The sequence below is a fragment of the Hyperolius riggenbachi genome, chromosome 4 (assembly GCF_040937935.1).
Source record: "Hyperolius riggenbachi isolate aHypRig1 chromosome 4, aHypRig1.pri, whole genome shotgun sequence".
Classification (NCBI taxonomy): Eukaryota; Metazoa; Chordata; class Amphibia; order Anura; family Hyperoliidae; genus Hyperolius; species Hyperolius riggenbachi.
In genome coordinates, this window is record NC_090649.1 from 339,469,525 (window position 1) to 339,494,246 (window position 24,722).

General features: G+C 44.7%; 1 protein-coding gene across 2 annotated transcripts in view; it reads right to left on the bottom strand.

The window, feature by feature from the left end:
* TIAM2 (TIAM Rac1 associated GEF 2) overlaps nt 1-24,018 on the bottom strand; it is a 1,035,624-nt gene extending 1,011,606 nt beyond the window's left edge. For both annotated transcript variants that reach the window (XM_068231884.1, XM_068231882.1), the window contains exon 1: nt 23,643-24,018. The gene's annotated coding sequence lies outside the window, so the exon portion shown is untranslated. The remainder of the gene's footprint in view (nt 1-23,642) is intronic.
* Between the last annotated feature and the right edge of the window lie 704 nt (nt 24,019-24,722).

The following is a 24,722-nucleotide window of genomic DNA, read 5'->3' on the forward strand; positions in this document are numbered from 1 at the left end:
CCTCTCCACGCCCACTGTCTGTGGGAGTACCACAAGGGTCCGTCCTTGGACCCCTCCTCTTTTCCATTTACACCCATGGCCTGGGACAGATAATAAGCTCTTTTGGGTTTCAATACCACCTCTATGCTGATGACACCCAAATTTATTGTTCTGCCCCAGACCTCTCCACACTACTATCAAAAGTCCCCAAATGTCTATCCGCTGCATCTACATTTAAACTCAATATGAGCAAAACGGAGATTGTGATATTTCCACCTTCACTCTCTGTTCCACCTCCCATTGTCACAATCAATGTAGAGAACACCCCAATAGCATCAACCCCCAAAGCTCGTTGCCTAGGAGTAACTCTGGACTCTGAGCTCTCCTTTAAACCACATATTAACACTTTAACTACCTCCTGCTACTTCCATCTCAAAAACATTTCCAGAATCCGTCCCTTCCTTTCACAAGAAGCAACTAAAATGCTTGTGCATGCCCTAATCATCTCCCGTCTTGACTACTGCAACACCCTACTCTGTGGTCTACCAAAAAGCAGACTGGCACCTCTCCAATCCCTACTAAACTCTGCGGCCCGTCTCATCCACCTCTCTTCTAGATCCTCTGAGGCAGCCCCTCTCTGCCAATCCCTCCACTGGTTACCAGTTGCCCAAAGGATCCAGTTTAAACTTCTCACACTTGCATACAAAGCTCTACACAAGCTGTCGCCTCCATACATTTCCTCTTTAATCTCCAGATACCTCCCCGCTCGGACCCTCCGTTCCTCACAGGAGACCCTTTTGTCCTCCAGCCTAGTCACCTCCTCTCACTCTCGCATCCAAGACTTCTCACGGGCGGTCCCTCTCCTTTGGAACTCTCTCCCTTAGCCGGTTCGTCATGACACGAGTCTGGAAACCTTCAAACGTACTTTGAAAACACACCTGTTCAGAAAAGCCTATAATTTGCTATAGGCAGCACTGAAGGCACACTGGCTCACCCACTAATCCTGGTGTTTCCTTCCCCTTTGTTTCCTCCCCACTACCCTCTAGATTGTAAGCTCGCAAGGGCAGGGACCTCCTCCTAGTGTTTCTCATACTGCTGTAATTTTAACATATGTATATGTACCAACTACATATCAACTATGTATGTATCTGTATTTATTCTATTCAATGTCATGACTGTACAGTGTCTTGTATTTCTTATGTATATTTGTTCCCCATTATTTGTTTGTACTATGTACAGCGCTACGGAAGATGTTGGCGCTATATAAATAAAAAATAATAATAATAATAATTCTCTTTCTCCTTGACCTTTCAGCAGCTTTTGATACAGTAGATCATCCCCTACTCCTCCAGTCCCTCCAATCCATGGGCATTCACGATCTCGCACTCCACAAAAAAAAGTTAATACAATAATTATTTATGTGGGGATATAAAAATAAGGAAATATATAGTAAATCTCAATTTTATATACATTTAAATTACGGTAAATAATAATATATATATATATATATATATATATATATATATATATATATATATATGTGTGTGTATGTGTGTGTCTATATATATATCTATATATACATACATACATACATAAAAAAAATGTGTTTGTGTGGTATAAAATTACATAAAAACATTGTTTTTAAAATTGTAGTATATTTATATACACTTCTAGTGTGTTTTTATATCTTTATATTATATATATATATATGTAGCGCACACGTCCAACGTAGCACTGGACAGTACATAAATATACATAGTCAATAACTGTCCTTCAAAGGAGCTCACGATTGAATCCCTAAAATTTGCATATGCCTAGGTATTTACCTTTGTAATGTGGATGTTGTAGTGCATGCCTGTTTCCTTTACGTGTAAACGAAACCGCATGCGTTTGCATTTTCGTTTGTGTTTGTAAGCAGATTTTTTTTACGGAATTGATAGTGGTTTTTGGGATGCGACTATAACCATGTCAATGGTTGTATGCATTCATACAACAACGCGGCCGAAAACATATTGAAAACCGCAAATTTGAAACGCTTGTGTTTTTGTATTATGTTAATTACATTACCGCCACATCGTCTGCATGTGTGCAACGCGTGTTCTGATGAGTCTGTTATGTAGATTTTTCATACGCAACAATCCGCACAGATATCTAGACAAGTGGAAAAAGTCTGATTTACTATTATGTGTTATTCAAACCTGCATGCAGAAAACGCACATGCATATTTGTTGTAGTGGAAACGGCCCATAGTGTTTGGTCATGTATGACAGTCTTGGTACAATTTAGGGGGAGTCAATTAATTTATATGTATGTCTTTTGTATATTGAATGATACCCGTAGTGCACGGAGGAAACTCTCATGACGTGTTGTAAATAATTAATGTATCAGTACATCTTGCTTGAAATAAAATCATGTTTTCCAGCTATAGATACAAACCGTAGTTCCACATCACACTTTTTTACTGACAAAGTCGTTATAATTTAATAAATGTAATCTCAGAGTGAAATGTGTCACATTGTCACCTAACCATAGCTGCAGGCTGTGCTCAGCACAGGCCAACATACACTTCCCATACACGTCACATTGTCACCTAACCGTAGATGCAGGCTGCGCTCAGCACAGGCCAACATACACTTGTCCTACACGTCACATTGTCACACGTCCAGAGCTGCAGGCTGCGCTCAGCACAGGCCAACATACACTTCCCATACACGTCACATTGTCACATGTACAGAGCTGCAGGCAGCGCTCAGCACAGGCCAACCTACACTTCCCATACACGTCACACTGTCACTTGTCCATAGCTGCAGGCAGCGCTCACCACAGGCCAACATACACTTCCCATACACGTCACATTGTCACTTGTACAGAGCTGCAGGCAGAGCTCAGAACAGGCCAACATACACTTCCCATACACGTCACATTGTCACATGTACAGAGCTGCAGGATGCGCTCAGCACAGGCCAACCTACACTTCCCATACACGTCACATTGTCACTTGTCCAGAGCTGCAGGCAGCGCTCAGCACAGGCCAACATACACTTCCCATACACGTCACATTGTCATTTGTACAGAGCTGCAGGCAGCGCTCAGTACAGGCCAACATACACTTCCCATACACGTCACATTGTCACATGTAGAGAACTGCAGGCAGCGCTCAGTACAGGCCAACATACACTTCCCATACACGTCACATTGTCACATGTACAGAGCTGCAGGCTGCGCTCAGCACAGGCCAACCTACACTTCCCATACACGCCACATTGTCACTTGTCCAGAGCTGCAGGCAGCGCTCAGCACAGGCCAACATACACTTCCCATACACGTCACATTGTCACTTGTACAGAGCTGCAGGCAGCACTCAGTACAGGCCAACATACACTTCCCATACACGTCACATTGTCACACGTACAGAATTGCAGGCTGCACTCAGCACAGGCCAACCTACACTTCCCATACACGTCACACTGTCACTTGTCTAGAGCTGCAGGCAGCGCTCAGCACAGGACAACATACACTTACCATACACGTCACATTGTCACTTGTACAGAGCTGCAGACAGCGCTCAGCACAGGTCAACAGACACTTGCCATACATGTCATATTGTCACATGTACAGAGCTGCATGCTGCGCTCACCACAGGCCAACATACACTTCCCATACACGTCACATTGTCACTTGTATAGAGCTGCAGGCTGCGCTCAACACAGGCTAACATACACTTGTCATACACGTCACATTGTCACTTGTACAGAGCTGTAGGCTGCGCTCAGCACAGGTCAACAGACACTTGCCATACATGTCATATTGTCACATGTACAGAGCTGCAGCATGTGCTCAACACAGGCCAACATACACTTCCCATACACGTCACATTGTCACACGTACAGAGCTGCAGGCTGCGCCCAACACAGGCCAACATACACTTGTCATACACGTCACATTGTCACTTGTCCAGAGCTGCAGGCTGCGCTCAGCACAGGTCAACAGACACTTGCCATACATGTCATATTGTCACATGTACAGAGCTGCATGCTGCGCTCAACACAGGCCAACATACACTTCCCATACACGTCACATTGTCATTTGTACAGAGCTGCAGGCAGTGCTCAGCACAGGCAAACATACACTGGTCATACACGACACAGTGTCACACTTCCACTGCTGCATGCTGTTTACAACTCGGTACAACCTCTTTAAAAATGTTTTGAAATTATCTACAAACAATTATATTTATCCTTTATTTATTTTTTTGCAGTTACTGCAATAATGCCAAGTTGCATAATTGAAGGATGTCTTCATGGCACCAGACGTTCATCGAGATCGCAAGATGTGATTTTACATGTTTTTCCAAATAATCCAACTACAGTTAAAAATTGGATAGAAAGTACTGGACAGTCTTTTGAAAACATTGACAATTTAGTTTCCAAAATATTGGAACACAAGTCCACGGACCTTTTCCGAATTTGTTCCTCACACTTTCATCCAGATTGCTATGGAACTAAAGAAAACTCTTAAAAAAGGATCATTACCATCTATTTTCCCATCATCACCCTACAATATCTTTATTAATGAGCATAAAATCCTCTCTGCAGGAAAAAGACAATCATCAGAGAAAGAGGTATCTAAAAAACAGTCTGAATCGACCAATGTTTGTGATTGCTGCAAGCGTTTGATGAGAAGTGCAGAAACAATGTTTGATGAGAAGTGCAGAAACAATCTCTTTCAAAGATTCATGCACACAGACGGAACAATCAGAGGAAGACATGATTATTGATCCTCCCCAAGATTTCTCAACACCGATGAAAGGAGGACCAGAATCTTCAACAATCCATCAAGACAAGGAATTTTTTATTACTGATTTACCAGAAAGAATGATGGATTTTCCCTCAACAAGCTGTACACTTGCTGATGTTCAGATTGTTACCCAAAAAGATAAAGTACCTATGTTGACAAGTGAACCTATGGTTACTGATGTTCTTGATACAACCGAATGTTCTGATCAGGTGAATTTGTCCAGTGGAGAGGAGTTAGATCCTAAAGACATCACTATCTCCGAGTCTGAAGTTAGTGGATTTGAACAATTTCAAGAAGAACCAGCTCCTACTGCCCATGAACCTGAAACAGATTTGTTGAAAAATTATGTTGCGATGAGAAATTTTATAATATTTGAGTCTTGTTTGGATGAACTGATAAGCAAAGTGACTTGTCAGGCAGATCCCACATGCCATCAAACTGTTAAAATTTCCAACAAGCAGTTTGATGGCTCTTCAATTATCGTTCGCGGGATTTGCAAAAACGGACATCATTTTTTAATCTTTGAATCGCAACCAAGAGTAAAAAGACTAAAAAAAATGTTGAAAACATCTTGCTGGCTTCTTCAATACTATGTTCTGGATCGAGTTATACTAACATTGCACACTTCATGGAAGTCTTTGGTTTGTTGAAAATTTCACACACTACTTTCCACGATTATCATAGAAACTATTGTTTCCTGGCAATTCAAAATGCATGGGTGAAAGAAGTGCAATTGCCGAAGACAGTGGAAAATTTCCGGTGACCATAGGAGGCGATGGCCACTGCGACAGCCCTGGCCACAGCGCAAAGTACTGCATTTACACATTCATGGACCTTCTTTCATACAAGATTATGGATTTTGAAATTGTTCAGGTCACACAATGCACATCTTCAAGCGCTATGGAGAATGTTTTATGACTGTTTTATGACTGCAGTCCTTAAGTGGTCAAAAGATAATAAGATGATGTACAAGAGGCATTTTTGTGGAAAAAACATTTCTCAGCCTTCATTGTCATTTAAGCAAAAAGTGTCCAGTCCAACTTTTCATACCCTTCACAAATTGTCACAGTAGGTGGAAAAATCCAAAATTCTATCATTCGAAATAATCCAAGCTGTTCTAAAGCATCCTAATTACCCTGATCAATTGGGGGAAGCTGTTTTAATCAACTCAACAGGTGAAAAACAGCAGCTCTGTAATTGTTGTATTTGGAGGAAAGGAGGATCTTCTCTCTCAACACAACATTTTTTCCAGAATAAATAAAAGTACAGTAGTGCTCATAAGTTTACATACTCTGGAAAAAACTTGTGCTAAGTGGTTGGCTGAAGTAAACTTTTAATTAAGGTATTTTGGGTAGTTTGTGTAGTGATTATGATTGTCCACAGTGGTCAGTTTTGTTGCAGAATAATTCTGCAGGTCAACACAATGCCCATAAAATTCTATAGGCCTGTTCACAGTACTGTGTTGTAACTGATCACGTTATTCTAACTCGCTGCATGCAGGCTTTGTATTGAAGTCTATGTCCATCCAGTCCCCATTGCAGTTCACAGTCATTATAACGCATTATAACACCTGCATTATGCAACTGACCACTGTGAACCTAGCCTAAAAAGAGTAAGCACCGTTAGTTGTTAGTCCATAAATGGCTTCAGCCAACCACTAACCTTAAGTGAAAGAAAAGTTGGTACTATTCCGTTAGCCGGGCGCAACCACCATGTGGCGTTAATTACTATTCCCCCTCAAGGCCGCCATGGAAAGATGTAACTCTGGTGGAGTTTTATCGCCACCTAGTGGATGCGCCCGGCTAACAGAAAAGAACCGAAAAGTTTTTGTGTTATTCATATTCTATGAAAAATGGTTAGTAGTAGGAAGCAAGCCGACACCATCCAAGATAAATTTGCTCGTTTGTTGAAGTAATGTATTACAGCAAGTAATTGCGACGTTTCGAGGTATACACCTCTTTCTCAAGCTAATGCTGAATGTCAAATGCAACAAACACATTTCCACATACATTTATATAGAATACATAGTAAGCGTGCAGCCAATCAGAAAGGTTATTACTTTCACACCAATCATTAAAGCAGAGGGCCCAACCGTCCCGTTTTCATCGGGACTGTCACGATTTTGGGGGCTCTCCCGCTATCACGGTATGAGCCCCCCAAGTCCCGGGCAGCAGTGGGCAGTGAGGGTGAAAAAAAAATGATCGAGGCGTCAGCCGCGGGTAAGTGGGATGCGGGACGCGTGCTCCACATTACTACCTCCCTCCCTCCCTTGGAATCTGCCCCCCCTGTGTGTCCCCCCGTTAGCAGAGTGCAGAGCGGGCTGTCATTACCTGCATCCATGCTTACCGATGTCCGCCTTCAATCTGCTTCCTGTGACGTCACAGGAAGCAGGAAGCCAAATGCTGGTACGCGTCCATGGATACCGGTAAGCTGACAGCCCGCTCCGCTTAGCTGCACACTCTGCAAGCAGGAGGGAGACACAGGGGGGCAGATTCCAAGGGAGGAGGAAGATAGAATGGAAGGACAGGCATCCCGCATCCCACTTCCGCGCGGCTGGCGCCTCGATCATTTTTTTCTTGTATTGGCACCCTCCTCCCCACTCTCATGGCCATCTTCACCCTCCTCCCCATCGTATATGGGGAAATATGTATTAAAAATTATCAGGGGATATTATTAATTGAAAAAAAAATTCAAAATTTTTTTATGGTAGGTGTGACTTGGGGGGCGTGGTTAGGGGTGTGGCCTAAGTGTCCCGATTCCTAGCTTTAAAATGTTGAGAGGTATGTTAAAGTCCTTATTGTGGCGGACCTGATGGGGAACTTTCAACCTGCTCGCTTATAGGAGATTCAAAGTGTATCCCTGCTACTCGCTCACACCCACCTTGGTTCACCGCCGCAGCCCTGTATGTCAGCCTATCCCCACCGTTCACCCGAACCGGCCGCCCACGGCGGACCTGACAGAGAACTGACGTGATGACGCGCAAGCAGAAGCACGCATGCGCAGCCGCAAGCACATCTGGCTGACACTAAGTGACGTTAGCGGCAGGACACGCCCGCCGCCGCACGTCTCGCGATGGAAAAGAGGGCCTGCAGTGGTGACCTATAGGAGACTGCTAAAACATAAACAGTGTGGCAAGTGGCCAATAGGTCGCTGCCCCAACCTCTGGCTGCATGATTAGCATGTAAACAATGACCTATATCATATCACATGCCAGGATCCAAAACTAAGCAACATATTCAGTCAATTATAAATGCGCAGCACAACAAAAGGGACAACAGAGCGGCTACAGTACAACAGTAATACTGTTACAGTGGGCTGGATACAATGGAGTCCCGTGGTACAAAACTCAAATAAACGGTATCAAATCAAGTTCTGTATTCAGTCCCTGGGGCTCCATTGTATCCAGCTTTTTTATCCAAAATGCCTCCCTCCACAACAGCTTTTTGACACGGTCACCTCCCCCCTTTGGGGGCATCACCTGTTCATTAATCATGAACCTCAATTGGCTCACATTGTGTTTTGCCTGGACAAAGTGGTATGCAACAGCCTGATCAACCAAACGTTCTCGATTTGCATGTTTATATGATGACAATCTCTTCTTTAATTTTTGGGTAGTTTGTCCAACATAAAATAATCCACAAGGACTGTCACAAGGAGCCCTCAGTGGCTGACCGCACTTAGCCTTCTAAACGGTGCCAGCGCACAGATCGTGCGAACTCTGGTCGCAGTCAATGCGCAGGAACCGTTAAGAATTAGCCGCAGACAACTCAGAAGGGAGCCTGTGAGACACGGGTAATTACAACGTCACCTACTGGTTCAGAGTAAACTGCCACCACCGCGGTTACTATGGGACCGTGGGGCCCACTAACTGACTGACTAATCCTGCGAATAAAACGGTTAAACACACGATATTCTGTCTAGCCAACAACAAACAAACAGTAGCGTATCTTCAGAGACCCGGGATCATTTCTGTGTGTGCTGATAAGCAGGGTAGCGAAACAGTGAATGACTTGGGGAAAGTCGTTTATTCACGCAATATAAATAATTAATATATACAGACAATTATTAAAAATCACAATTATTAAGACAGTAATAGCCAGTATGAAAAATAAAAGAAGGGAGAAAAATACTTATGGTTTGTGGAAATATGTCCTTTTGTGGGAAAATCGTCAAGTTCAAGCAAAACGGTTTCAAGTTCTTAGAGTTCTTTGTTGCAGAGTAAAGTTCAGCAAGATTTAGAATCCAAACAAAATGGAGGATGTCCTTTGTTTTAGCTCTGGCAATATGGCCACCACTTGTTCCTCATAGTGGCCGTGTGTCCTGAAGATGGTAAAGGGAGGAATTTCTTCCCAGGCAGCTCATTCACTTTTAATGGAGCTGAGCTCAGAGGCGGGCTTCCAGAGTCGGCCCCCCAGGCCGGACTATGGTAATCACATCTGGGCAGGGGCTTTAGCAAACTCATAATCCTGACAGGTTCCCTAGGCAGACCTGCGCGGCCGGCACACAGATAATAATTACATATTCTCGATCCCCGGAACCTACCGATTAATATGATATCAAACTTGGGCATGTTTGCATGCCTGGTTAACAAACGGTGGAATTCCCAGCGTTCTGGTTAGGCTAGGGGCCCAAATTTAATATCAAAACACTCACAAGATCCGGACCAGCAGAATGATATAACTTCCACATTTCTGCGATGTATGGTACTTCTAAAACATGCATAAAGATCATAACTCTATGTTTCCCCATCCTGGCTGAATGGTTCCGCTAAGTCTGCCTCCTGCTGGGATTAGCTTCCTTGGCTCTGAAAAGACTCCTGGTTTGTTAATTAACATCTGAGTGTTACCCCTCTGGCTTCATTAGCAAGTCACAGGGCACAGGCTTCATGAAAAGAACTAGGCTAACTATTTCTCTGAAGACAGCAGAGACCCCCCAGGCTGGACTGCCTGGTGTCCACAGACATGAGATTCTGATTGGGGCAGCGCAACGACAACCGAGGCAGGAAGTCGGTTGCGGCTGCGTTTTCTGCGCACTGACGGCTCGCCCGTCACACCTCCCCTTTGTGATGCTGTGTAGGGGGTTGTCACCAAGACATCCTCCGTAGCAGCCATTGGCGCTGTTGGGTCTAGTTCCCCCTGACACCGGGACAGCCCATCAGCGTGTTGGTGTCGGCTGCCGGGACGGCGGGGAAACCCATTGGCGCCTGCGGCTCGGTTCACCTGGACAGGTCGCTGTCCGCTACCCTCAGGGTTAACCCGACATGGACCGTTCTGGACAGGGCGTTTGCGCCACTGCAGTCGGACGTGGTGTCTGCCGGGACTGCTGACAACGGGCAGTGGGTTGGTTAGGTCAACAGCCAGCCCACGCAGGGTTCCCCTGCTAAGTGGCTGTGGACCTAAGGGAACCCCGCGGGAATCCCTGGACCTTCCCAGCTCCTGACAGACGGCACATGCTCGGCAGTAGTTTGCTACATCCCTGTTCATCCGGGGCCAATAAAACTGTTTCCGAATACCGGCAAGTGTCTTGTCAGAGGATTACCATGTGCAGATTTCAGCACATGTCCCCTGAACGCACTCGGGACCACAAGCCATTTGGTATTCGCATGGGATCCACCTGTAGGGGGCTGCACAGACTCACTGTACAGTCTCCCACCTTCCCAGTACACCTTGAAAGCAGCCCCGTCTGCGAGGGGCTCAGCGGCTCGCTGCCTGAGCATCTCCAGGCTTGGGTCACTTTGTAGTGCGGCTGAGAATACGGCGCTGTCAGTTTCAGCCAACTGGCTCATGTCACACGAGGCCAGCGGCTGAAAGGTCTCATCCCTGCGGTCAGAGGAGGGGGAGGAGGCCGGAACCCCCTCCACCTGTTCTGAGCCCGGGTTCTGAGCAGTGCAGCTGCGCGGTACTGCTAGCACAGGTACACTGTCAGAATGGCACAGACGGACATTACTCAAATCATCATTGCATGCAGTAATGACATTGACAGGTATAGACATTTTTTCATTACAGACAGGTTGTACAGTAAACTCAGGTACAGTTACAGCATCATCACAACAGACAGTCTGTACATCAAACTCAGGTGCCTTTGAAGCAGGCACTATTGAACCTGGTACCCTTGAACTGGGCACATTCAACCCACCTCCCCCTGGTGCTCCCCCAAGTGTATAAAGTACCTGGTGGTGGGTGGAGAGTCCGTCTCCTTCCGTGAGCGACAAGGCAGTCGTGGCAGGTTCATAGTAGGACACAAGCTTGCCCAAATCAGTCCCCAGCAACACAGGGACTGGGAGATCCTTCATAACCCCAACAACCCTTTCTTGGATTCCTCCCACTCCCCAATCCAGCTTCACTGTCGCGTGGGCTATGTGAAAAAGGGTGCCCTCTACTCCAGTAAGGGCAAGGGATCGGCTGGAGCTGATGCTCTCCTTTGGCACAAGATGTCAGTGAACTAACGTGATGTCAGCTCCGGTGTCTCGAAATCCGGTGACAACTTTGCCGTTCACTCTAACAAGTTGCTGCTGGTCGGTTCGGTCGCGGATTTCCTTTCCGCGGGCAAACAGGACAAAATTTGATGATCCAGGCTGTGGTTCGCTGGCGGGCTGCCTCTGCTGTGGGTGAGGTACAGGTGATGCAGATGATCCAGGTGCTGGTGGTGTCTGTCTCCGCTCCGGACAGTCGAATTTCATGTGTCCGGGCTGGCGGCAGTAGTGACAGGTGACCTCTCCAGGCGCTGCAGGCCTGGGTGCAGCAGCTGCGCTGGGTGGCCTCTGTGGCGGACGGCTCACAGGGGCAGGAGGGTCTGCCGAGGTATTGGGCTGACCTCCTCTCCAGCTGGATGGGACAGTTCTGCGGGTATCAGCCACCCGGGTAGTTGCAAAAGTCTCAGCAAGGTCTGCAGCGACAGTGGCTGAAGCCGGCCTGCGTTCTAACACAAACTGTCGTACATCAGCAGGGCAAATGTTCAGAAATTGTTCGAGGACTATCAAGTCCTCCAGGACGCCATAAGACCCTTTGGTGAGGCCTAGTGTCCACTGGCGGAGTGTGGTGAGCAAGCTGCTGGCCACATCTCGGTACGAATCAGAAGGCTTTTTCTGCCAGGCCCTGAACTTTTTCCGATAGGCTTCTGGCGTCAGCTGGTACTTAGTAATGATAGCGTCTTTTATAGCAGCATAATCATTATCCTTCTCCGCAGGCAATTCTGCGAAGGCATCAAGCGCTTTGTAGCGCAGCAACGGTGTCAGATGTCTGGCCCACTGGTCTTAGGACAGACGATACTGACGGCATGCTTTTTCAAAAGATCGCAAAAACAAGTCAATGTCTGTGTCTTTCTCGATATTAGCAAATTTAAATTTTGCACTTACGGGTGCTGCAGCTCCTTCAGCAGGGAGGCTGGGCGGTGAACTCCGGCTGGCCTGTTGCACTTTTGCCATGTTTAGCTCATGCTGTCGTTGGCGCTCCCGTTCTCGCTCAGCGGCATCCCTCTCCGCGTGGCGTTCTGCAGCAGCAGCAGCAGCAGCAGCCTTGCGTTCTGCAGATTGGCGTTCCCGCTCCTCGCGGGCTTCCATGTACTGCATGTACTTGTCCAGGTCAGTCTCCATCAGCTTTTGTAATGCCTGCTGCATTACCGGGTCAGCACCCCTGGACAGTCCAGTACTGGCCAGTTCCGGGCGAGTATTTTCAGAAACTTTGGGGTTGGGGTCCACACTGACATTCTCCTGCGTAACTGTTGATGCAGGGCCCTCAGGATGCACAACCTCTGTACGGTCAGGAGTCTCAGTCTCTGGTTCCCCTTGCCTTGAGTCAGATGGGTCAGCGTCTACCTCAGCAGACACATCCAGCTCCTGCAGTTGCTGGGTATCCCATTGAAACAATTCCGTTACCAGGTCCCCTTGTTTCTTGCGGCCGACATCAATGCCTCTCTCTTGGCAAAGATTTTGCAGGTCCGCCAGGCACATTTTCTTGTAGTTCCCGGACATTTCCACGCCAAATAAAATAAAACTTTTGGGGAGGGGTACTGGCTACACAGTCTCTCTGTATATATAAAAAATATATTGCCTTCCAGCTACACCAACGAATTAGTTCGTTTCTCGATAGCGCTAGCGCTATCGCAGATACTTTCAGCACAACACAGATCCCACCGCTGCCACCACTGTCACAAGGAGCCCTCAGTGGCTGACCGCACTTAGCCTTCTAAACGGTGCCAGCGCACAGATCGTGCGAACTCTGGTCGCAGTCAATGCGCAGGAACCGTTAAGAATTAGCCGCAGACAACTCAGAAGGGAGCCTGTGAGACACGGGTAATTACAACGTCACCTACTGGTTCAGAGTAAACTGCCACCACCGCGGTTACTATGGGACCGTGGGGCCCACTAACTGACTGACTAATCCTGCGAATAAAACGGTTAAACACACGATATTCTGTCTAGCCAACAACAAACAAACAGTAGCGTATCTTCAGAGACCCGGGATCATTTCTGTGTGTGCTGATAAGCAGGGTAGCGAAACAGTGAATGACTTGGGGAAAGTCGTTTATTCACGCAATATAAATAATTAATATATACAGACAATTATTAAAAATCACAATTATTAAGACAGTAATAGCCAGTATGAAAAATAAAAGAAGGGAGAAAAATACTTATGGTTTGTGGAAATATGTCCTTTTGTGGGAAAATCGTCAAGTTCAAGCAAAACGGTTTCAAGTTCTTAGAGTTCTTTGTTGCAGAGTAAAGTTCAGCAAGATTTAGAATCCAAACAAAATGGAGGATGTCCTTTGTTTTAGCTCTGGCAATATGGCCACCACTTGTTCCTCATAGTGGCCGTGTGTCCTGAAGATGGTAAAGGGAGGAATTTCTTCCCAGGCAGCTCATTCACTTTTAATGGAGCTGAGCTCAGAGGCGGGCTTCCAGAGTCGGCCCCCCAGGCCGGACTATGGTAATCACATCTGGGCAGGGGCTTTAGCAAACTCATAATCCTGACAGGTTCCCTAGGCAGACCTGCGCGGCCGGCACACAGATAATAATTACATATTCTCGATCCCCAGAACCTACGGATTAATATGATATCAAACTTGGGCATGTTTGCATGCCTGGTTAAAAAACGGTGGAATTCCCAGCGTTCTGGTTAGGCTAGGGGCCCAAATTTAATATCAAAACACTCACAAGATCCGGACCAGCAGAATGATATAACTTCCACATTTCTCCGATGTATGGTACTTCTAAAACATGCATAAAGATCATAACTCTATGTTTCCTGATCCTGGCTGAATGGTTCCGCTAAGTCTGCCTCCTGCTGGGATTAGCTTCCTTGGCTCTGAAAAGACTCCTGGTTTGTTAATTAACATCTGAGTGTTACCCCTCTGGCTTCATTAGCAAGTCACAGGGCACAGGCTTCATGAAAAGAACTAGGCTAACTATTTCTCTGAAGACAGCAGAGACCCCCCAGGCTGGACTGCCTGGTGTCCACAGACATGAGATTCTGATTGGGGCAGCGCAACGACAACCGAGGCAGGAAGTCGGTTGCGGCTGCGTTTTCTGCGCACTGACGGCTCGCCCGTCACAAGGACATTTAAGGGCGTACACCACATGACACGAGTCACATGTGTAGCATCGTCTAATCTTAAACTTAGTACCACAGTAGGGGTGGACCAATTCCTCCCCTCTGATCACAGAGCTACAATGTACACAGTTAAGGCATGGGCATGTGCCCTCCCTAGTGGTTTTCAGTTGAGGCTCCTTCCCACTATCCATATCTGCATGTACCAGGTGATCTCACAATGTTGATGCAATCGGAAATGAGCTCAACAAAGGTAAATCTTCATATGTAACACTCAGTAATCCATTTTAGACTAAAAGTCCATTTCCCTAGACCCAATTCCTGATTTAATCAAAACACCACCAGTCTCTTTGGTATATCATAAAAATCTAGAATTATGGGAAATGTAGTTTGTGTGGAAGGGAGAGGGCGGATCACATTCAGACGGCCAGTGCTGATGTTAGTGAGTGTAGTATAAGGCGTCACCACACTATGAGAAGCCAAGCCTTTGATCAGTCATAATTGACAAAACCGGTTGGGCGGAGCTTGGAGTGGAGTGTGAGGACGCCGATTCCATATGTATTTATATATGCGCATTTTTACAGCAGAATTGTGAGTGCAATTTTTAACTGATATTACTTTTATTAAATGGTATCACGCTATGGTAGCTTTGTTTCTAAGTTTTTAAAGGTACTATTGGAAGAGAAATCGGTTTGGAAAATCATAAGCGTTATTGCTGGTTCTGAAGGGAGTCAGCCCATAGATCTGGTGAGCGGCTTTGATTACAATTGGTAGAGGGTTAACTACCTAACGACCGTGTCATGAAATGGGCGTGAACGCAGCGGCAGCCCCAGGACCGCCTAACGCCAATTGGCGTCAAGTCCTGGGGCTGCAGTTTCCCAGGGAACGGCCACGCGCATGCGTGATCGTTTCCTGCCACTTCACGGAACAGAGTTCCGTGATTAGCCTGCTAGTCGCTGATTGTGGCTAGCAGGCCGTTTGTAACCGAAAGGGGAAAGAAATCCCCTTAGTTTACAAGCGTACAGTGCAGCGCTGTACGAGTGCCTCTGGCTGGCAGGGGATCGCCGTCCTGTTCAAGTCTCTGCACGGAGGGAAGGAGGGAAGGGGAGGGAGGAGGGAGAGAGAGCCTCATAGAGGCTAAAAAATAAATAAATAAATAAATGGCCACAGCGATCGGACACCTCAGGCGGCATGTCCCCTTAGGGACAAAAAAAGGAGGTGAGTCCGATCGCTGGGCACCATAGCTGGGCTGTGCATGAGGCTGAAAAGCCTGCACAGCCCAGTGCAGCAAAGAACAGCCTGGTCGTTAGGGGTGGTTAACACTGCGGTCGTCAAGTGGTTAATCCCAGTGGCAGCATGGATCCCTGCATGCAGTGCACTGGATGGTGTTGTGTTTATGCAGACAGTATTACGCTATGTGGAGTGTTTCTCTTCTGTTACATATGACTATTGGAGGAATACGAGGAACAGCATTAAGGGGATGCCTGAGGGAGAACCCTGCTTAAGCGCATTTGCTGATCTGTGAGGCGGTCAGCCAAAGTATCTGGTGAGCGTAGTATGTTTCTTAAAGGACTGAAGGCCTACAGGAGATTTTTATGATATACCAGCAGCACGGTGGCGTAGTGGTTAGCTCTCTTGCCTTGCAGCGCTGGGTCCCTGGTTTGAATCCCAGCCAGGGCACTCTGCAAAGAGTTTGTATGTTCTCTCAGTGTTTGCGTGGGTTTCCTCCGGGCACTCTGGTTTCCTCCCACATTCCAAAAACATACGGATAAGTTAATTGGCTCCCCCTAAAATTGGCCCTAGACTACAGTATTTACACTACATAATATAGACATATGGCAATGGTAGGGATTAGATTGTGAGCTCCTTTGAGGGACAGTTAGCGACAAGACAATATATATATATATATATATACACTGTATAGCACTGTGTAATATGTCAGCGCTAAATAAATAATAATAATAAAATACCAAAGAGACAGGTGGTGTATTGATTAAAGCAGGAATTGGGTCTAGTGAAATGGACTTTTAGTCAAAAATGGATTACTGAGTGTTACATATGCAGATTTACCTTTGTTGAGCGCATTTCCAATTGTATCAATATTTTATAGGTTACCACCTACTGGCATTGTGTACCAAAGGTATCCCTATAATTTATACAATCTATTCTGTGATTATATTGGGAGGAGCGGAAGTGCTACTAGGGAATAACAGATCTCTCAATGTTGGTGCCTTTTTATACAAAATCAATGGAGGATTTCTAAAATATTCTATCTCTGGAAAATTGTATGACAGTCGATACCAGTGACGTTTGATAATTTTTGAAATATTGTCACTCTGTATATTATACTTCGTCACAAATGGAATGCGATTGTGAACCCGTTATCTTGATCTCTGCCCCTCATTCTGACCACCAAACCTTGTACATGCCCTCTGAATAACTTCCGAGGGATAACCTCTGATCCTGAATTTCTCCTGCATCTCCTCCAGTCTGTGTCCCCACAATATGCGTATTCTCTGGAATTGACTGATCGGGACAAACCTCCTCGTAGCCCCCAGATGAAAACTCCTGTAATGGAGAAGGGAGTTCACATTCGTGGGCTTAACATAGAGCCTGGTCACCAACTGATTCCCCAACTGCTAACAAGTGTATCGAGAAAACTAACCTGTTGAGTTGAGCAATGCAAAGTTAACCTAATATCTCTGCACCGGGTCATAAGTTCCTCCACAAACAACTGTAGGGTTGAATGTGGCCCCGCCCACACTAAAAAAATATCAATATATAGCGAAACCATTGTATGGCGTGTTTTTTAAACAATTCATTCGTGTACACATACATCTGCTAATACACGCCCATGTAGATGGCCCTCACCTGCATATAATAGCATTCCTAAAAGCAAAAATAGTTGTACTTGAGTACTATATTAAGTAGATTGCAAATAAACTGTACCTGCACTGGATCATAATTTGATGCTTTCTCCAATATGTATTGGACCGTCTCTATACCCCCATCAGGAGGTATGGAAGTATAGAGGCTCTCCACGTCAAGCGTGATGAGGAGACATGGGCCCTCTAAAGACTCCATACTTTGTATGATATTAAGAAACATTTTGGTATCTCATAAATAAGATTTCAACGCCACTACAGAAGGTCTTAATAGTTGATCCAGGTGTGGAGTGTGAGGACGCCGATTCCACATGTATTTATATATGCACATTTTTTCAGCAGGATTGTGAGTGCAATTTTTAACTGATATTACTTTTAATAAATGTTATCACGCTATGGTAGCTTTGTTTCTAAGTTTTTAAAGATACTATTGGAAGAGAAATCGGTTTGGAAAATCATAAGCGTTATTGCTGGTTCTGAAGGGAGTCAGCCCATAGATCTGGTGAGCGGCTTTGATTACAATTGGTAGAGGGTTAACTACCTAACGACCGTGTCATGAAATGGGCGTGAACGCAGCAGCAGCCCCAGGACCACCTGACGCCAATTGGCGTCAAGTCCTGGGGCTGCAGTTTCCCAGGGAACGGCCACGCGCATGCATGATCGTTTCCTGCCACTTCACGGAACGGAGTTCCGTGATTAGCCTGCTAGTCGCTGATTGTGGCTAGCAGGCCGTTTGTAACCGAAAGGGGAAAGAAATCCCCTTAGTTTACAAGCGTACAGTGCAGCGCTGTACGAGTGCCTCTGGCTGGCAGGGGATCGCCGTCCTGTTCAAGTCTCTGCACGGAGGGAAGGAGGGAAGGGGAGGGAGGAGGGAGGAGGGAGGGAGAGAGAGCCTCATAGAGGCTAAAAAAAAATAATAATAAATAAATGGCCACAGCGATCGGATTTCAACGCCTCTACAGAAGGTCTTAATAGTTGATCCAGGTGTGGAGTGTGCGGACGCAGATCCAGGTATTTTGCTATTGGAGCAAACACCGAATCAATCCCTGTCACTATGGGCTGGCCAGGTGGGTTATCTAACTGTTTGTGAATTTTTGGGCAGACATATATGACGGGTGTGATTGGATGTTCCTGTAAAAGTAATTTAGCTAGTTTATCATCAATAACATTAGCTGTTACCGCTGACAATACAACGTCAGAAATCAGCATATGTATATAATTCAATGGATCCATATCCAATAACCGATACGTAGATGTATCGGAGAGTTGTCTCAAAACCTCCCCCCAATACATAGACGTATCCATCACCTCCATAGGCTGACACACAGGGCTGCAGGAGTGAACCAAGGTGGGTGTGAGAGAGTAGAAGGGATACACTATGAATGTACCTATGACCGAGCAGGTTGAAAGTTCCCCATCAAGTCCACCACAATAAGGACTTTAATGATTGGTGGGAAAGTAATAACCTTTCTGATTAGCTGCACGCTTACCATACATTCTATATAAATGTATGTGGAAATGTGTTTGTTGCATTTGACATTCAGCATTAGCTTGAGAAAGAGGTGTATACCTCGAAACGTCGCAATTACTTGTTGTAATGCATTACTTCAATAAAAGAGCATGAAGTTTATCTTGGATGGTCCCGGCTTGCTTCCTACTACTTATTGATTGGTCTGGAGTGCTGCTGGACCTAGCCTGGGCACATCCCTTATCGGCAACTAGAGGTGTGCTTAACACTACCGCTTCTGATGAAAAATCATGGACCATAATTTGCACCTGTGCAGTGCGGCCATGCTCGTACATGGTGAATCAGGTAAAAAGGGCGCAGAAGCCAAGGCGCCGCCATAGGCGCCTATGATAAAAGCCAAAGTTCCCGTTCACTGATCCCAGGGCTACCGGGGGACACCACCGGGACATGCCCGCGATCGCTCGCGGGTGCGCACCGAAGCGCGGCACCGCAGCAGGGCAGCCACCCAGACATGAGCTTCACGTCCGGGCGGCAGAAATGATTAACATTAGTTGTATGCAAACTATTTGAGGGGTTACTAAGAGATACTATACATGACTTCATAGTAGAAAACAATCTTATTTCTCAGCATCAACATGGGTTTACTTAAGACAGGTCCTGTTTGACTAACATGCTCAGCTTTTATGAGATAGTGAACGCTAAGCCTGAAAGATAAATCGAATTTAAACCGAAATCGTGATCACTAAGATCACAATTTCGGAATCGTCAAAGCGGCAATTATCGCAATCACGTCATTTCCACATGGGGGAAGTTTGAAGAATTGGCTTCAAACTTCCCCAAAGTCCCAGCGCGTACGGCCCGCAGCATCGGCAGCGTTGGACATACCTTCTGCATGAGTCCAACACTGTCTGTCCTCTATCGCCGTCTGTCGTCTCTTGTGCTTGGCAAAACTCCAGGTTCCTGTACGTCACATGACATACAGGAAGTATTCCATGCATTAGAGCCTGCAGGAGGCGAAGCGGATAGCCTGGCATCGCTGGACTCGCTATGTCCGGAACTGATATAGGAGGCACAGAGAGACACAGAGTGGGCACAGAGAGAGAGACAGAGGGGGCACAAAGAGAAACAGAGCGGGAAAAGAGTCACAAAGGGGGCAAGAGAGAGACCCATAAGAGGCATAAAGAGGCAAAGGGGGCACAAAGAGAGACAAGGGGACAGAGGGTGAACAGACAGGCAAAGAGGGGGAACAAAGCTTGATTTGAAGGAAATCGTGAGTTGAATCGAAATCGCAATTTCAGACAAAAATCGCTCGATTCAATTTTTTCCTAAAATCGTTCAGGCCTAGTGAACGCTAATGTGGATATTGGGAATGCTGTAGATGTGATATACTTGGACTTTGCAAAGGCCTTCGACACTGTTCCCCACAAAAGTCTGGTGCAAAAGTTGAGGATGCAAAGACTGGGTAAGAGTCTGTGTGCATGGATAGGGAACTGGCTAATGGACAGAAAACAAAGAGTTGTGGTCAATGGATCATACTCAAAATGGGAGACTGTTAGCAGTGGGGTCCCACAGGGGTCTGTACTGGGTCCAGTGCTCTTCAATTTATTTATTAAAAACACATTGTAGGCTGGGTAGGGGGGATCCCCTTTACTTATCCCCATTAATCCTGTAGCCCCCCTACCCAGCCTACAATGTGTTTTTAATTGTCATAAATGACATACCATGTATTGCTCATCGGAGCGCAAATTAAAATTAAAATTATCCCCACTTTCCCCTTTTTCCATCCTACAACTAGGAACCTCCCAGAGGATTTCACTACCATTCATATAATTATATATATAATTCATATTCATATAATCTGGGCAGTCAGAAAACTTTTTTCTATTCCCACATTTACCTCAATTTGCTATACTTACAGCCTTTGCCCCCATAAAGGATATCCAGAATTTTTATAGATATGCCCCAGATTTTAACGCAATTTGTTTTAGGTCATTCCTATGATGGGTCTACACACCTGCATGAGCGATCGACTTTACTAATAATTATCTATGCATGTTTTATATAGTTTACCAGATAAAAGAAATGTATGATGACATGTAGATATGATATGTAGAATATTGATGTAAGTTTTAATTTGTTGTAACGATATCTGAGCGTTGCCATTTATTCTTAAAGGCATTGGTATTGACCTGAGGAAGCGGCTGTGAGCCGAGAAACGCATTGTCAAAGTGCACCAATAAAAAAACGAATTCTTAATCGTAAACTTCTACTTGCTTTTATATTCTGCCAAACACCTTTAAGGTAGGACGATCTTATTATTCCATAATTTAAAGTGATTGGATTAGTCACCATTTGATATCTTGATATAGTACTATTTTATACTATGATGCAACCTAGACCGGGCGCCTCCTACCCACTTTAAACATATTTCAGTGTGCCGTACTATTTGGTCTATTCAGCTCCCAACAAAAACAAATAATGAACATTTAAACATTTCAGTTTTCTTTTGTTATCAGCAGTGTTTGCTTACCCAGATAAAACTAATTGCTTCTGTTTACTCTTCAGGAGAGATATGGCTGCATTGGACTTGCTGTTCCACTGCTTCATTTACATATAGAAAACACTGCTCTCCTAATGCCTTAAATGCAAAAAAAGAATAAAAGTGGACACTAAGCTAAGTTCTAAGTAGGCTTAGTACTATGTAACAATGTATATCTATTGATGCACTAACCGCAGCTAATATTACCACTTCTACCACCAGCAGTGTACGCACGTTACACAATTAGTGAGACCCGCAGTACATGGATAACACAAGCCTTACTATGGTAACGTGCATTATGCTACTTACGCCTGATACTGTAGTGACGCTCACGTTAATCATATACCACGTGTCATGCCAGTTGCGTAATTTGCAGTACACTGCTGGAGGAAGTAACAGTAATATTGCCATGAGCTGCCTGGGCATGGCAATATTACCAGCATTTAGTGCATCAACCCCTATATCACATATAAGTTCAAGTATGCTTCCAAACTATGAATTATTGATTCCTTCTCAGCAAAATCGACCCTGAACAATAGCATTATTGATGTTCGTTTTCTTAAAGAAATGGTTGATTTTTTGATAGATGCAAACATAACCGGTTTAGCTATGATAACCAGTTGGGGTCTTTAATGCAGCCAATTAATGTAATACAATCTCTTCTTTTTATGTGAATGATCTTATCGAAAACAAGATAGGTCGCAAAACATTGCACTGTTAATGGGCACCTTTACTGTGATCTTCCATAGTCACTGAACTGCCCATTAGTATACACTTTACATACTAGTGGGTTGAATAGCAAAAGAAGTGGGAAGAAGTGATCAAAACTACCACCTTGTCTACTCATTCTTTATCACATTTCAGCACAAATCCTAACGAGACTCCATCAAACCACTACTGTTCAATGCAGCAAAACACTATGTGGCTGTTGATTCCCCCACATTTTCTTCCCCCTTCTCACATGAGGAAGGTAATCCAACTTACTCCATTACTCTATCAATCAATAAACTTCCCCAAATTGATTGAAAGTTTACATCCACGAACAAATCAATTAAAGTAATAAAATCCTTGGAAGAAATCAACACAAGTATGGCAAACCTAATTCAGCAGGCACTTGGAATGTGGCACATCATCATCAATTCTTCCAGGAGGAACAGGAAGGTTCTTCATCCTGGAGATCGGTTGTCACCCAGGACTTCAGATGCAAATGTAGTTAGGATTAGCACACCACAAGCAATTTCACCAGTATCAGTGTTATTTATTCCAAAACCTGAAGTCAAACCAGACAACTGTTTCATGGCCTGGCAGAGTTCCCTTTCTCAAGGTATGCAGTCAGACAACATGGTCCTAACTACATTTGCTACAATATGAAGCAGGTAGAAAGGCCAAAATCTTGCATTTCACGATCTCTACACAGAACTGCCATCATCCAAACCCAGAATGAGAGCTTGTCATTATGCCTTATGCACTTTTTATGAGAGAACAAAAAGAATGTAATAGTTTTTTTTCTAAAATTATACTGAATTTATACAGCACTAAAACAATAAACAGTACTATACAATAAATAAAAGGCATACATTGCAAACCTAAAACAAACATCCAAAAACCAGCAGATAAAAAGAAAGCACTGTTAAAATGAGCCTTGCAACCTGCATGGTAACAAAAAAAGTAATTGTTTTTTACTATGATTCACAGTTATAAATATCACATCATTTTAGACACACGATTTTTCACTTCTGTATTACGAAGAAAAATATACTAATTTATACTTGCTGGGCACGACATTGGACTACAAATGCCTCAAACATATTCAAGGCATAACACTATAATAATTTAATTTTATATGTAGGTGATAAGATTTCTACTACCAATGGTTTACATACAAAATAGAGTCTATGGAAATGGAACAGTTCCCAGAATGTTCTAAAATGATGGAAAAATCATATTTCTACCACAGAAAATGTTCAGTGAGCTAAAGGCAACAACAACCCACATACAAGCTACTGATGTCATCTTCACTGCTTTGAGGCTGCACTCTGCACAAGTAGTTATTTTTGTAACACTAGACTTGGAATGGTAATCACAATGTCAGCTCAGATTTGCAGCTGTAATTTACTGAAAATCGAAAAAAAATGGGCCAGCATCAAAGCAGACAGTCAAATTAAAAAAAGAATCTAAACCAAATAATGTGTAACTGTTCCTCCCTTGCTAGATCCTGATCCTTGGCCTAAATTTAGATCCAGGGTAGAAACTCTTTAAAAAAAAGGGGGGGGGGGGGTTACAGATACAGGCACTTTGACACAAAAGCTGAAAAGAGTCAGGGACTCATTCCATCACTGCGTAACCTTAAGACGTCTGTGGTTCTACAAACACCATATCAAATACACATATAGGTTTTGTATACAATAAGATGGAAAAGGCGCACTTACCTATGTCAAACAGCTCAGCAAAACCAAGAAATCTACAAAGTCGGACTACATCGCAGTTTTCTTTCTAGGGAATGCAGTGGCAAAATCCAGGGACCACTAAAATTCAGCTGCAGATGTTGCTGCGTTAATTCCTGCCTAAAGGGGGTTTGACTCTGTTCAAGATTTGTATCAGAGTACAAAAACATTTTTTGTCACTAAAATCCACAATCAGATCTGTCACATTTTGTATAAAATACCTTCCTGTGTCTGGGCAACGTCTAGAAGACAATGCACACCTCTTGCATAGACACTGTAACAATGTGTGCATCCCTGCTGGAACACACACACACAGTCTGCCTACTCGTTCTGTACAGGGGATGATGCTGGAGGCAGAGAAGGAAAAGTGCTGGCAGCCTCTATGCTTCTGCACAGGCGCACAGCAGAGCAAGAGGCAAACTGAGCCTGATCATGTGGGAGCGAGAGCGAGGGGAGGCAGGAGGGAAAAAAGAAAAAAAAAACAGTTTGGGGCGGGCTTTACTTCAGGCACTGTGTGACGGAGCTCTTTAAAGAGAACAGCTCTCTGAGAGGAGTGTGGAATGCTTAAAATACATACAAGTTATACAGCAAGCATAGCTCCCAACTGTCACTTTTTTCCCTCTGTGGGAACCAAATCATTCTGTCCCTCTTTCTTCCTCATTTGTCCCTCTTTCTGGACTCATGTAAACATCTGTGTAAATATATGTATTTCTCAACTGAAAAAGAAAAAACTGACTCTAAACTTTATTACCATCATTGAAATTGATCTATTTCTGAATTTCAATTGCTCATATGAAGACAACCGTGTGATGATAGAAAGGACTGGTGTGGCTTGAATTGTAAAATGACAAGTAGATTCTATTTTCATGCTGCAATGCGACGATTACGTCGCACTTGTACGTTCATTCAGCAGCCGACTCCTTCCCCTTGGTGGAACGCATGTTCGTTCCAGTACCGTCACCAGAAGTAGTATGGCCGCCGACGGAAGTAATGCATTTTTCGGCCGGCGATTCGGGAGTAGGCTTGGAACTTACACGGGAGAGGTAATTATGTTTATATTATATA